Source organism: Rhipicephalus sanguineus, chromosome 5 (genome assembly GCF_013339695.2).
Source record: "Rhipicephalus sanguineus isolate Rsan-2018 chromosome 5, BIME_Rsan_1.4, whole genome shotgun sequence".
Taxonomy (NCBI): domain Eukaryota; kingdom Metazoa; phylum Arthropoda; class Arachnida; order Ixodida; family Ixodidae; genus Rhipicephalus; species Rhipicephalus sanguineus.
The window spans coordinates 93,451,737-93,465,197 of record NC_051180.1 but is presented as its reverse complement, the minus strand read 5'-3'; the positions used below and the strand labels follow the sequence as shown (position 1 = coordinate 93,465,197).

At 56.0% G+C, this 13,461-nt stretch overlaps 1 protein-coding gene across 1 annotated transcript in view; it reads right to left on the bottom strand.

The window, feature by feature from the left end:
• Positions 1-496: 496 nt before the first annotated feature.
• Positions 497-13,461, bottom strand: part of LOC119392914 (uncharacterized) — a 17,950-nt gene continuing 4,985 nt past the window's right edge. The window contains exon 3 of the mRNA XM_037659834.2: positions 497-521. The gene's annotated coding sequence lies outside the window, so the exon portion shown is untranslated. The remainder of the gene's footprint in view (positions 522-13,461) is intronic.

Sequence of the window (13,461 nt, the reverse complement as noted above, 5' to 3'; positions counted from 1 at the left end):
AAATGCTTCGCATTAAAAATTACTTTCGAGCTATGCTTCGTACCGTTATCCGTTATAATCTGCTAACAAAAGTCACATGGTCGCTTATGCAGTCGCCTGAGACAATTAGAAGGCGAAAGCCACCTTCTTCTCAGTCGATTGATCGTTCTTCTTCATTCCTGATTGTGTATTAAACAGAACTATGGCGCAGATTCAACTGACCTAACGTCACGAAGGCTGATTAAACAGCGGAGCTGTTCGCGTCAGCTTTAGCTTGGCCGTTGCCGAACCTTCCAGAACGAATGCGAGACCCTCGGCTCTTTCTAGGATGGTTATCACTTATCAGCCGGTTCTCCTCTCCCCACCACCAGCTGTAGTAAGCAGCTGGTGTGGATAGGACCACCGCTGTTAATAACGAAAGTGATGATAAAGTGCTTTGCGACAAGAGGAGTGAAGACGGGCCGAAAAAAGCGTTAACTGTGATTTAAACAATACAAAGCCATTATTACAGTGATACATTCCATAGTTCACGGTAGCTGCACCTATAGGCTTCAGTGGTGCACGAGTTGCTGTCAGCCGTGGTCGTGACTGTCACATCAGCGAGGCGCACTGTCGGTTGCGTTAGGAGCGGCATCGCGGTGACGGAGTCGGTGCTGACGCCTTCCTCGATGCTGGAAAGAATGTTGACCACGCCGATGGCGATCAGCATGCAGGCGATGACCGTTATGAGCACCACGTACGCCGGCAGCATGGAGCGCTCGCTCGTCATCAACCATCGGTGGCTCCAGTTAGCTCCTTTGGCATACGCGTAGTTGGTCTGCGCGCGAACGACAACGAATTCGAGCACGCGCAGACTTGAGACTGCGCACTTATAAACCCCAGAAAGCAGATGCAGTATACAGCAGGGGAATTACACCCGCGGCCCGCGGGCCACATGCGGCCCGCGAACCTTTCGCTAGCGACCCGCGGCTTCACGAGGAATAAACTTTTGTGACTTTGCTATATGATATTCCCACAGGCGTGCGCGGGGTTCCCCTTCAGGAGGGGGAGGGGGGCGAAGGCGGGCGAAGGTTCATCGCAGCGCCCCTCCCTCCCTATTAAGTGAATGTATGGGGCAGACTTTGCGCCCCGCCTCCCCCTCTTAGGTGAATAGGGAGGCGCCCCCCCCCCTGCCCCCCCTGCCCCTCCCTGCGCAGGCCTATGGATATTCGCATTATTTTCTCGCCTATTGCGATTGATAAAGCTTTGTTCGGTGGAGCTACAGAGATGGGTCTGGTGTCAAGCATTTTTTTTTCCTGAGCCACCCCGTGCTGTCACTATGAGTTGAAACATCACCGTAGAACAAAAACTCTATTTCAGAATGTTAGTCTTTCTACAGATCGGTGTCCATATATTTCTCGAAACCTACGTGAAATCCCTTGCAGATGCGACCCATATATGAGATATGGGATAAGCATTATTTCAAAAGGCTACGCTGGGGGACATTTTGTTAAATCTCCCCGCAGTAGCTGCTTCGGCATCCGCATCCGCAGTAGCTACTCGTCTGGAAAGCCTTGTCGGAAGCTTGGACGCAGCCTCGTTGTTCTTAACGAGCAGCGGCGGCCATTGTATCTGTTCGTCGCAGTTGTGTTTTACAACGAGAGCTGTTATGAGATCGTTTCAACGGCCGTTTTTGGCACCGTAGTCCGCCGCCGCCGCCGCTGGTGTCCATAACCACTATCGCTCGAAATAAGAAAAAAAAAACGAAATAAGAAAATATTTCCAGAATGGAACGGGGTTCGAACCTGGGCCCTCTGCGTGGGAGCCCAATGTTCTACCTCGGAGCCATGCCGGTGCTTGAAACTGCCTTGAAAAAAGACGCTATACAGGCTTCATGTCCGGAAGGAACCACATTAACATATGTAATTTAGTGTGGTAGAAGAGTGAAATAACAACCACGCATCACACAACGCGAATTCTGTAACCAGGCGTCAGACAATGCGAATTGCGCAACGAGTGGGCTGTTAGATGCTTCTAACCCATTACAAAGTTTTGTAACTGCGCAAAAACGGACGGAACACGAAGGCAAGAAAAGGACAAACAAGCGCAGTCCTTTTCTTGCCCTTCGTGTTTCCGTCCGTTTTTTGCGCAGTTACAACAAGTATGGATCGTTACCAACTAGCCGAACTTACCAGTCTTCTGAACTCCATTACAAAAGCCTGTGCAATAATTCTTCATCGTCATCAGGCACAACACCAACAAGGTGCGCATAATGCCTTACATGTTTTTAGCAGGTAATACGGCTCTCCGTTGAATGACGAAAGTGGCCTAGTGGCTGTTTCCCTACTTCACAGAAATTATGATGATTTATAGCGTAGGGGGTTCCTCGCAAGTGCACTTGCATTGGTTGCCAAGGGAGCCCATCCTCCATTTCCTCAGGGTCTCATAAAGTTCTTCCCTCCTCTCTCTGTCTCTCTTTCTCACGTCAACGTACCTTATATTGCATGGTCAGAGAGTGAAATAGCGACCGGGCGTCACACAATGCGAATTACGTAACTGGTGAGTCGTTTAAAGCTTCCAACCCATTACAAAGGGCTGAGCCACAATTCTTCATCGTCATCAGTCGTCACGTAAACAAAGTGCACATAATGCCTTACAGATGTATAGCTGGAACCTCGCTTCTGCGCAGAATGACGAATAATGGCGTTGTAGGTGCTTCCCAGCTTCACAAAAGTTGTGATTTATGGCGTAGAAAAGCCGCTCTTCCAGCTTTCGCTGTGACTGTGCTGCGCTTTCCGCGCAGGCCTGGCGTTTCTTTTCTTTTTTAGGGGCGAAGCTCCTTAAGGCGGCACCCGTTCGTCCCTCGTAGTCGTAGTAGTAGTCGTAGTGCGTAACCAGTATTACGCTTTGACCTCCAAGGTGGTGCCGGTGGGAGATTCTTCCTGTGCGTTGTTGAACAATAAAAAATTCGCAGCGTGCGCGTTAACTAAAAGCCGAATTCTTCTGTCTCTCATTCCCCATTAGCAGCCATTGGCATGTTCCAGTAGGAAACGTTAGTAGAAGTAGAAGTGTAATTGTTAGCTAAAAGCCGACTTCTTCTGTCTCTCATTCCCATTAGCAGCCATTGTTTACCTCCAAGGTAGTGCCTGGTGAGATTTCTCCTGTGCGTGATTAAACAATAAAAATTTTGTTCAAAACGCCGTTGATTGATGAAATAAACCAACGAAAGACGCCAGATGTTTCTAAAGCAAAACGAAAAGACGCCAGCTGCTTAACGAAAGACGCCAGATGTTTTCTAAAGCAATGGTTTTCTAAACAATGAAAATTCACAGCGTACATGTAAAATTAAAGTGAGCTGCAAGTCGTCATAACTCATCGAACTTTTAGTATAAACGCGCCCGATCTCACGTCGGTGATGATGTACTGGGCAGAATTCACGGAAGATTCACGGTTTACCGATGAACCTCCGCAGCTTCGCCCACTCATCATCATTCACTCCGTGGATATGCTGTGATTTCATGGTCTCGGCGTCGGAGGGAGCAAGTTAGCAAAGTTCACTGCTATTCGATCGTGGCAGTCAATGGCGAATGCTGAAAATAATGCCCCTTTTCACAAGGAAGTAACTACAATTGTTTAAACACTAGCTATTGGCGCAACGGCTCAATGATGAACTGAGCAAGCACCTGGTTGGACGTATACAGTTGTAACATATTTGTAAGGGAGTGTCTAGCGTTACGTCTAGACGTAACGGTACGAGCCGTTGCAGTTACGTCTGGACGTAAGAATAACGAGTCTTAAAAGTTACGTCCAGTGTAGCAATACAAATACAGCCCGTTGGACCTACCGAACCGATTGGCCTCAGTGGCGCAGTGGCTAGCGTGTCGTGCTCGGAACTGCCAGGACGTTGGTTGGAACCTCGCTGCTGCTGCAACTTTTTTTTTGATGATGGCGATTGCCATACCCGTACTGTTGCACGTACCCATAACGGAGGACGGCTCAAGACACGTTAGGTGCGGCGCTGCTGAGCTCGAGGGCGCGGGTTTGATTCCCAGCCGCGGCAGCCGCATTTTGATGGGGGCGAAATGCAAAGAACACTCTAGTGCTTAGATTCAGGTGCACGTAAAAGAGCCTCACGTGGTAGAAATTAAACTGGGGTCCTCCACTACGGCATGCCTTACAGTGAAATCATGGTTTGGCAATTAAGACTACGGCAGTTATCATTATCATTACAGACCAAGGCGCGGGCACTCCACTAAAGGTTGCAGGTGCAATGTATTCATTTAAGATGAAGAAAAGCAGTTAAAGAAAGAAAGCGAGACGAAGTTGTTTATTCCTTGTAGTAATAATAATACGTTCACAGCGAAAAAGAATTCATTTTAATTGGTTTCGAATGTTCTGAAATAGAGATTCCTGAAATCGTGTTTACATCGAAAACTGGGGATGGGCGAAGCATGTAAGGAAGGTTGTTTCAGTTCTACTAACGTGAAACTTGTGGAGGGGTGAAGCATGCACTGTGCGCCGGTGTTTCCAATAGCAAAATCACTGCTGTTGGTCAATGAGAGACAGAAGAAAAAGAAGAAGGGCTTGACCGAGGCAATTCGCCACATTGTTTTGAAAGAGATTTCTTTGATGGGGCACTAGTGCAAAGTTCTTCAATCATATGAGTTGCGAAGCTTCCCATAGGCCCCATGTATCAAAATCCGGACACACCATTGCGGAGATCGCGGGGCTCTTCTGAATGTGGCATCATCTGTTCACTAAAAACACAAACTAATAAACGCTCACGACGACGCCAACGCTGCGTGTGGTGTTGAGCAGCTTGCGAGGAGCGCACACAGAGGCGGCGCAGCGGCAATCTAGCGTTTTGTATTTGTGCTTCCAGATGGCGCGACAATCTGCAGGCCCCCGCAGAACCGGCCATGGGCATGTCGGGGTTTCTAAACGCAGTTTCGCAACTGGTATGATTGAAGATATCTGGTCCTAGTGGTGCCAAGCCTGAAACCGGGAATGTCGGAAAGGGTGTTTCAGCCCCACTAACGTCGTCGGAAAACTGCGTCGGTTGGTTGGTTGGTTGTTCCTTGGCAACCTGGCGGAACCCACTGCGGGGTATTGACCATGAAACGGGCGGCACCTTATTTTAGAGATAAAATTGTTTTACATTTCGAATATGTTTAGAAAAGGATAGTTAAAGAAAAACTCAATCTGATAGTCAAGGCTCAAAAAATTTGAAGCCAATATGAATGAAAAATAAAGTGAAATGAAATAAACTTAACATTCAGTTCGTTTTGTCTCCCGTAGGAAATCGCATACGGCTTCGGAAACGTTCCTGTGACTGTGGCCCAATTCGATTGTACCAAAGGAAAGAACCACCGGAAGGGATACATTTAAGCCCATCCTTTGGAGAGGTTCCTCTAGAAGTCTTTTTCTTTGACTTTTGAGCAATCTGCATGTTATAAAGAAATGGTGCAGAGATTCACTGTGTCGGAATGCAGCTTACCCGAAGGTGCTCCTTCTTCTTCTTCCCTACATGCCCGGTTTCAGTTCCCTACGGCATGTAGGGAAGGGTGTTTCAGCTCCACTAACGTCGTCGGCTATTTGTTGGGCTAACTGTTGTCTTCTTCATATATAGTAGACTGGTGGCGGGTCGAGCACCATCACTTTGCAGATGTTTCAAGAAGTGGTGTTTCGAAGATGACTTTACCGTAGAGTTCCAGGTTTTGTCTCCGGTTTTATAAAAGCAGCTTGAGCGCCTTGGTAAATTTCGTCCGGGATTCTGACACCGCTGCTAAGCAAAACATAATGTTTTAGGTGGTATCGACGAACCTTGTGGGGATCGAGAGCGTCCTCCTACCTGGCGCCTCGTTCCCCAGCTGCCGCGCGCGGGCCGGCCGCGTAGCCCGGGCGCACTTAGGCACCGGCAATCGCCAAGATGGCTGCCAGGGCGCCTCTTTGTCTGGGCGAGCCAAGCGTCGGCTCCGTCCCGCGCTGGCATGTCCGGGCACGCTACGCGGGCGCGCTGCGCGGGCCTACGTCACAACGCAGCGCCATTCCCCATTGGGCCGCTGGTGACATCCTCCTCTCCAACGAGCTAAGATGCGCCCGACGATTCGCTCGTGGCGGCAGATGCTCTCAGGCTAGCACGAGAGGTTGACGCGCTGCTCTAGCAGGCGGCTTCTCGTTCGGGTGCTCGACCGCTGCCCTTTGTGTGGTAGTCTTAGCGCCGCTGGCAAGCGTACTCGATAGGCCTTGCGGAGTTCCCCTTACGGCCTGCAAGCCTGTGAGTGTCGTACTGTGCTGCATCTTGGGTTAATAAACCCGTTGTTGTTGTTACCCTGCCTCGTGCGTGGTTTCTGCGCCGTGCCGGAGAATCGACGAACCCGGCCGTAGCGTCTTTGTTCGCTGCGGCAGTGGAGAACGTCGCGTCCCTACACGGTCGCGCTCGTAGGTAAGCCTAGTGCAAACCTATCTCCACATAACTGGCGCCCAACTTGGTTTCGGCATGGCTTCAGAGCAGACCCCCTCGAGGCGCTCGTTCCTGTTCGATCCTGTGGCGACGGACTTGATCTCGTTCGAGGCGGACGGCTGCGACAGCACGGGGTACGGCCCTCTCGGCGACCCTCTGCTTTCGTTCACCGGGAGAGATCCCTTTTTCGGGGCCCCCTACAGTGATGCGAGCCGCTTGAACGAGGACCACAGTCCTAGCCAAGCCAGTAACGGGCTGTATCAGCTGTTCGAGACTCACGCACTTACGGGCCCGTCCCCGGCGCAGTCTCCGCTCGCTGGCCTTTCCTTGTCAGCAGCGCAGTTGACGGCCCAAACCGCCGCACCCGAGCCTTCCTACCTAGGCCACTTAGGTGTCGGCATGCACGCTCTCACTGACCCATCTTGGTCAGGAGCGCAAAGGGTTGAGAACGTCGTGCGCGAGCCAGCTCGCTTGGCCGACAACGTCGCCGTGTTTCCCGACGCTTGCATGCCTCAGACTCACGTAGGCGGTACTTTCGACAGACGTGGGCCACCGTGCTCCTCGGTCGATCCGCTTGCCTATCGTGTGAGGCCTCATGCACCCGTCGGAGCGGAAACAACCCTACACTCCTCCATGCCGTTTACTGGCCCTTTTCGGTCTGACGTGCATGCCGGAGAACAGGCGCGCGACCCTGTTACGGCCGCGCCTGCGTCGGAGCAATCGCAGCTGCACGCAACTGCGGCGCAGCTCCTAAACGTCCTGTTGGAAGCGGCGCGCTCGCAGCCTTGTGCTGTAAAGGGAGGCCTCGAGTCCCCTCAGCCAAGCGCACCGAGTAGCCTAAGGGTACCTCTGCCTGAGTACAGCGGTTATTCGGACCGCATGAGTACCACAGAGTACCTCGAGGCGCTGCACCGCTACCAGCGGGCGATGGGGCTGAGCGACAGCGTTATGCTCGGTAGTGTATTGCCTGTAGCGCTGACAGCCCAAGCGGCGCGGTGGTACCGACTTGTCGGCCACCAAGCTCGTTCGATGGAGGAGTTTAGGGCGCTCTTCCGTAGCGAATTCCTTCCTCCCGACTACGAGCGCCGCATGCGTCGCGAGCTAGAGCTTCGCACACAGCATCCCGACGAATCTCTTCTCGAGTACGTCCGGGCTTTGCAGGAGCTCTACCTCCTTGCCGATCCTACGGCATCAAACGCCGAGAAGGTGGAGCGAGTCATACGTCAGGCTCATCCAACCTTCGCCGCTTACCTTCGGAGCGCCCGTTATCGTGACCTAAACGAGCTGGCATCCGATGCGAAGCGTATTCAGGGCGACATACTGGCGGCGAGAGCCTACCGCCCGCCGCCGCCGCCGTCCGCTTCTCTCGAGCCTCGTTGTGCGTGGGCTGGTGGTGACTCGTCACCACGTGATCCCTCTAATCACGAGGTGGCCTCGGCCGTGAGAGAGCAACGAGACGCGCCGGACGTTTCGGACCGCGCTCTCGACCCGTACTCGTACGCTCGGGCGTGCCCCTTTGCACTGCAGGGCGAACGAGAACGGAAACCCCCGTGCCCCAATGCACGAGAAGAGATCCGATCGCGGAGCCCCCCCTGCGGCTAGCGAACGGAGGCCTCCTAGCTCTCAAGGGTCGCCAAAATCCCTCACCGTTGGGGGAAAAGGCGTCGTCTGCTACCGTTGTCATGAGCGTGGCCACACCGCGCGATCATGCAACGCGCCCCAACCGACGCAAGGGCCTGCTCGCCCGTCGGGAAACGGGGTGGCCGTCGGTGAGCTCCCCCTCGCCGGCGGCTACAGCAGTACGAGAGCATGGGGGTGTAACCCAAACCTCTGGCACCGATGGCGTGTCGCGCTGGACATGACTTTCCAGCCACGCCGGCGCCGTTCATCGCCCTTACGATCGCCGGTCGAGAGTTTGCGGCGTTGCTGGATAGCGGGGCTTCGATCTCGCTGTTCGGCGAAGAGGTTATGGCTCATTTGCGCGACCGCTCTGTCCGCATTCGAGCTTGCGACACTGCCTTCCATCTCGCCAGCGGTACCGCCACCTCGTGCGGCGCTGCGCGGTTGGTTGTGCGCTGGGAGAATCGCGCGCGCCGACAGCGCTTCGTGCATCTCCCGGGTCTTTCCGTGCCCGTGATTCTTGGTCGCGACTTTCTCGCGCACACGGGTATCGTGATCGACGTCGCGAGCGGAGGCTACAGGGACGGCCCTTCCGGCGCCCTACGGCCATTCGCTACACCTCCCGTGGTCTCGGCTGCCCGTAAGTCGCCGGACGCCACGAGAGAGCAGGAGGAGAGGAGACAAAGCGTGGCCCCCTCGGCCCGTGTCTCTCATTCCGGCGCCAAGACTGGCCCTTTGGTCGGCGCGGCGGCAAACGGTCCGTGCCTACCGCTTTCTCTCGAGCATAGCGCTACCGTGGTGGACGAGGTCTCGGCTACGCCGGTGACCACCCCGGTAAGCAGCAGCTCGGATCGCTCGCTGCCGCCTTTGCCGGACAGCTTGTCGACACATGAGAAGGCACGCCTGTCGTCGCTGTTGACACGTTTCAGTGACATGTTCACGGAACGCCCGGGTTGCACCTCTCTGGTGAGGCACCGGATTGACACAGGCGACGCACAACCGTGGAAATGCAATCCTCGCCCCGTCAGTGCGGCAAAGAGGAAAGCAATTGACCAGGCATTGGATGAGTTGATTGAGACCGGAGTTGTCCAACGCTCAAACAGTCCCTGGGGTTCACCGGTGGTAATGGTCCCCAAAAGAGACGGCTCTCACCGGCTCTGTGTGGACTACCGCCGGCTGAACGAGGTCACGAGGAAGGATGCTTATCCTATGCCTAACGTTGACTCGATCGTGGCTGCGCTAGGCGGTGCTTGCTACTTCAGCACCTTGGATGCTAGCCGCGGTTACCTGCAGGTTCAGATGGAGCCGGCTGACGCGGAGAAAACTGCGTTCACCTCCCACAGAGGTTTGTACGAGTTTACCCGCATGCCGTTTGGCTGTTCTGGAGCTACAGCTACGTTCCAGAGACTGATAGACCGCGTGCTCGGGGACGCTAAATGGCAACACGCCATGGCGTACCTCGACGACATCGTCATCTTCTCTCGAACGTTCGAGGAGCACCTCCGCCACTTGGAGGATGTCCTCGAGAGGTTGCGTGCCGCCGGGTTGACCTTGAACCCGAAGAAGGCTCAAATAGCTGAGACTCGCATTTCGCTATTGGGCTTTACCATCGAGAGCGGTCGCGTTCTGCCGTGCGAGGAGAAGGTACGAGCCATTGTAGAGTACCCGACGCCGGCGAACATTCAGGGCCTGAGGCGCTTTTTGGGCATGGTGAACTACTACCGACAGTTCATCCCAAATGCGCTGACCTCCAAGCGCCCTTGACCGCACTGTTGAAAAAGTCGGCACGATGGAGCTGGGGGCCAGAGCAAGAGCGAGCCTTCAAGGCTCTATCTCAAGCTCTAGTGGCCACAGCCGATCTGAAGCTGCCCGACCTCAACAGGGAGTTCGTTGTCCAAGCGGACGCGAGCGACCTGGGTCTCGGAGCGGTACTGCTTCAGGAGCACGACGGCGTCCTCCGGCCAGTCGCCTTTGCGAGCCGGTCACTTAACGCCGCCGAGCGCAACTACAGCGTGACTGAACGGGAATGTCTCGCTATAGTCTTTGCTCTCCGGAAGTTCGACTGCTACGTCGACGGCGTGCCATTCGTGGTGGAGACGGACCACATGGCACTCACCTGGCTTAAGCGCTTGCGCGAGCCCTCGGGCCGCCTCGCGCGCTGGGCGTTGACCTTGCAGCGGTACAACTTTGTTGTGCGCTACCGGAAAGGGAGTTCGAACGTCGTGGCCGACGCCTTGTCGCGTGCCCCCGTTCTGGCGTCTGACACTTGTGTCCGCCACTCCCAAGAGCACTCGCACCGAGTAGACTCAGGGGCTCCTGGCTCCAATGGGTCGAACGGCGCGAACCCCGACGGCGCAGTGGCTTTCGAGTCGACCGCCTCGGGTGAGGACGCATACCTGGTAGACTCTGTCACGTCAGCCGGTATCGTCTTCAGCAGAGAGGACCTACTTAAGGCACAGCAGGACGATCCGTTTTGTCAGCAAATTGTCGACGGGCTCAAAGAGCTGAGCTCCCAAGAGGAGCGTGGCGGTCAAGCCGCCGGGCGCAAACGGACAGCTGGTATTGCTGTCGGCGCCGAGTGCCGGACGCAGACTGGTATTGCTGCGGGCACGCTGGATTCGTATCTGCTTGATGCTGATGGCGTTCTCCTGCGCTATGTCCCATCTGAAGAAGCTCCCCAGGAGTCTTTCAAGGTGGTGATACCCCGCAGTCTAAGGAAAGCCACCCTCGGCTATTTCCACGACTCGCGGTTGGCCGGACATGCGAGTGGCCTTAAGACTTTTCAAAAGTTGTGCCGCTCTGCTACCTGGCCGGCATGAAGCGTGATGCCCTTCACTACGCCCGCTCATGCCGCGTGTGCCAATGCGTGAAGCCTCGTGGTGGCAAGCCTCCCGGGCTCATGCAGCCGATCGACAGCCAACAGCCCTGGCAAGTCGCGGCCTGTGACATTATGGGACCTTTCCCAAGAAGCCGGAGAGGCCATGTTTTTCTCCTGGCTGTCACAGATCACTTCACGAAGTGGGTCGAGCTGTTTCCCCTTCGGAAGCTAACGGCACGCGCAATCTGGGACAAGTTGACCGAGGTCTTTACCCGCTTTGGCTTTCCGGCGGAGTTGATCACGGACAATGCGTCCTACTTCACGGCCAAGGTGTTTGTGGATGCGTGTGCTGCCTTTGGCATTAAGCACCGCAAAACAACCACGTATCACCCACAGGCCAACCCGACTGAGCGGATAAACCGAAACCTCAAGCCCTTGCTGACAGCCTTTGCGCAGCAACACAGGGATTGGGACGCCTGTCTTAACGAGATAGGCTTCTCCTTGCGGTCCACGGTGAACCGTTCAACCGGGTACACGCCCGCTTTCCTCAACTTCGGGAGAGAGCTGCCTAACCCATGGACCGTGTTCTGCGGGGCGGCAGCGGGGCGTCCGCCACGAAAGCCGGCCCGTCTGGCTACGCGGCGGAACTGCGCTCACGGATGGACGCAGCCCTCGACCTGGCGCGTTCCAACCTGGCAAAAGCGCGAGCTGGACAGAAGGCCCAATACGACCGGTCGCATCGGGAAGTGCACTACGATGTCGGCGATCTTGTCCTCAGGCGCAATCACGTCTTGAGTGACGCCGCCAAAGGCATCTCGGCCTCCCTGTCGGCCAAGTGGTTGGGCCCATACCGAGTGCAGACCAAAGTGTCGCCTCTGGTGTACAAGCTGGCTGACTCCAAGGGAGACAAGTCGGCGGTCCAGTTAACGTCTCCGACCTCAAACCTTTCGTTGCCCGCAGCAACGACTTGGGAGGGGGGGAGGCGGTCACCGAACCGCAGGAAAACCGTGAGAAGGCTGGCTCCAAGCCACGCCATCGGTACAATCTGCGGAAACGCACTTAAGCAACCTTTCTCCCACTGACAGGTAGCTGGACTTTATTCCATACCATGACAGTGAATGGAGAATAAGCGCTAAGGTGCGGCGGCACACGTCCGGAAGTGGTAGAAGGCCCTCTTGGTCGAAAATACCCTCTGACGTGTTGTCCAAGCCATAACCTGGCAAGCGCCCCCTTTGTTGGGCAGCACTGTCAGGCAGGCACCCTTTTTGGCAAGCCGGCTATGCCGCGGGCACTTCTGTCCACTCCTGCATCGCCCTGTCGTCTCCCTGCGCCTGGCTCTACTGGGCCGCCCAGCCTGTTCCTGACCAGCTGGCCTGCTGTTCCCTGGTCCCTCCTGCTGGGGCCTGGTTCCTGCTTTCTGCCCTGCAGCCACCTCCACCCTGCCTTTCCCACCTGGCAGCTTCGGCAGCCGCCCTCGGCGGTTGGTCCGCCCACTCAAGCTTTGGCCCAGGCCCGAGCGTGGTCGCTCCGGCCTCCGTTCCTGGCTGCCTGCTGTTCCGGCCTGCTGTTCCCGTGTGGCCCCCCGCCCCAGCGACTTTCGGCGGTTGGCTGCCGCACGCAACTGGCAGCCACGCCTCGTACGTTCCCGGCTGCCAACCTCTCCAGTCCGGCGAACTTCAAGCGGGCTGGCTGCCCGCCCTTGTGCAGTCTTGCCCCCGTTCATCCTGGGCTGTGGACCTTCTTCCCGGCGGTGGGCTCTCCCCTTGTGGTGGAACTTTTGGTGGAACTTTTGTGTGGCCATGGCCGACTTTTGGACTTGTACTTTCAGGAAGACGACACCCCCCCTGTTGGACTTTGCCCCGTTGGCCAGCCCCCTTGCGGCTGAGCTGACCTTGCCACTTGGCCTCGGACAGCCTCTTTCACAGGCTGGCCTCGGTCTTTAGGAGGGGGGAATGTGGGGATCGAGAGCGTCCTCCTACCTGGCGCCTCGTTCCCCAGCTGCCGCGCGCGGGCCGGCCGCGTAGCCCGGGCGCACTTAGGCACCGGCAATCGCCAAGATGGCTGCCAGGGCGCCTCTTTGTCTGGGCGAGCCAAGCGTCGGCTCCGTCCCGCGCTGGCATGTCCGGGCACGCTACGGCGGGCGCGCTGCGCGGGCCTACGTCACAACGCAGCGCCATTCCCCATTGGGCCGCTGGTGAACATCCTCCTCTCCAACGAGCTAAGATGCGCCCGACGATTCGCTCGTGGCGGCAGATGCTCTCAGGCTAGCACGAGAGGTTGACGCGCTGCTCTAGCAGGCGGCTTCTCGTTCGGTGTGCTCGACCGCTGCCCTTTGTGTGGTAGTCTTAGCGCCGCTGGCAAGCGTACTCGATAGGTCCTTGCGGAGTTCCCCTTACGGCCTGCAAGCCTGTGAGTGTCGTACTGTGCTGCATCTTGGGTTAATAAACCCGTTGTTGTTGTTACCCTGCCTCGTGCGTGGTTTCTGCGCCGTGCCGGAGAATCGACGAACCCGGCCGTAGCGTCTTGTTCGCGCGGCAGTGGAGAACGTCGCGTCACTACACGGTCGCGCTCGTAGGTAAGCTAGTGCAAACCTATCTCCACA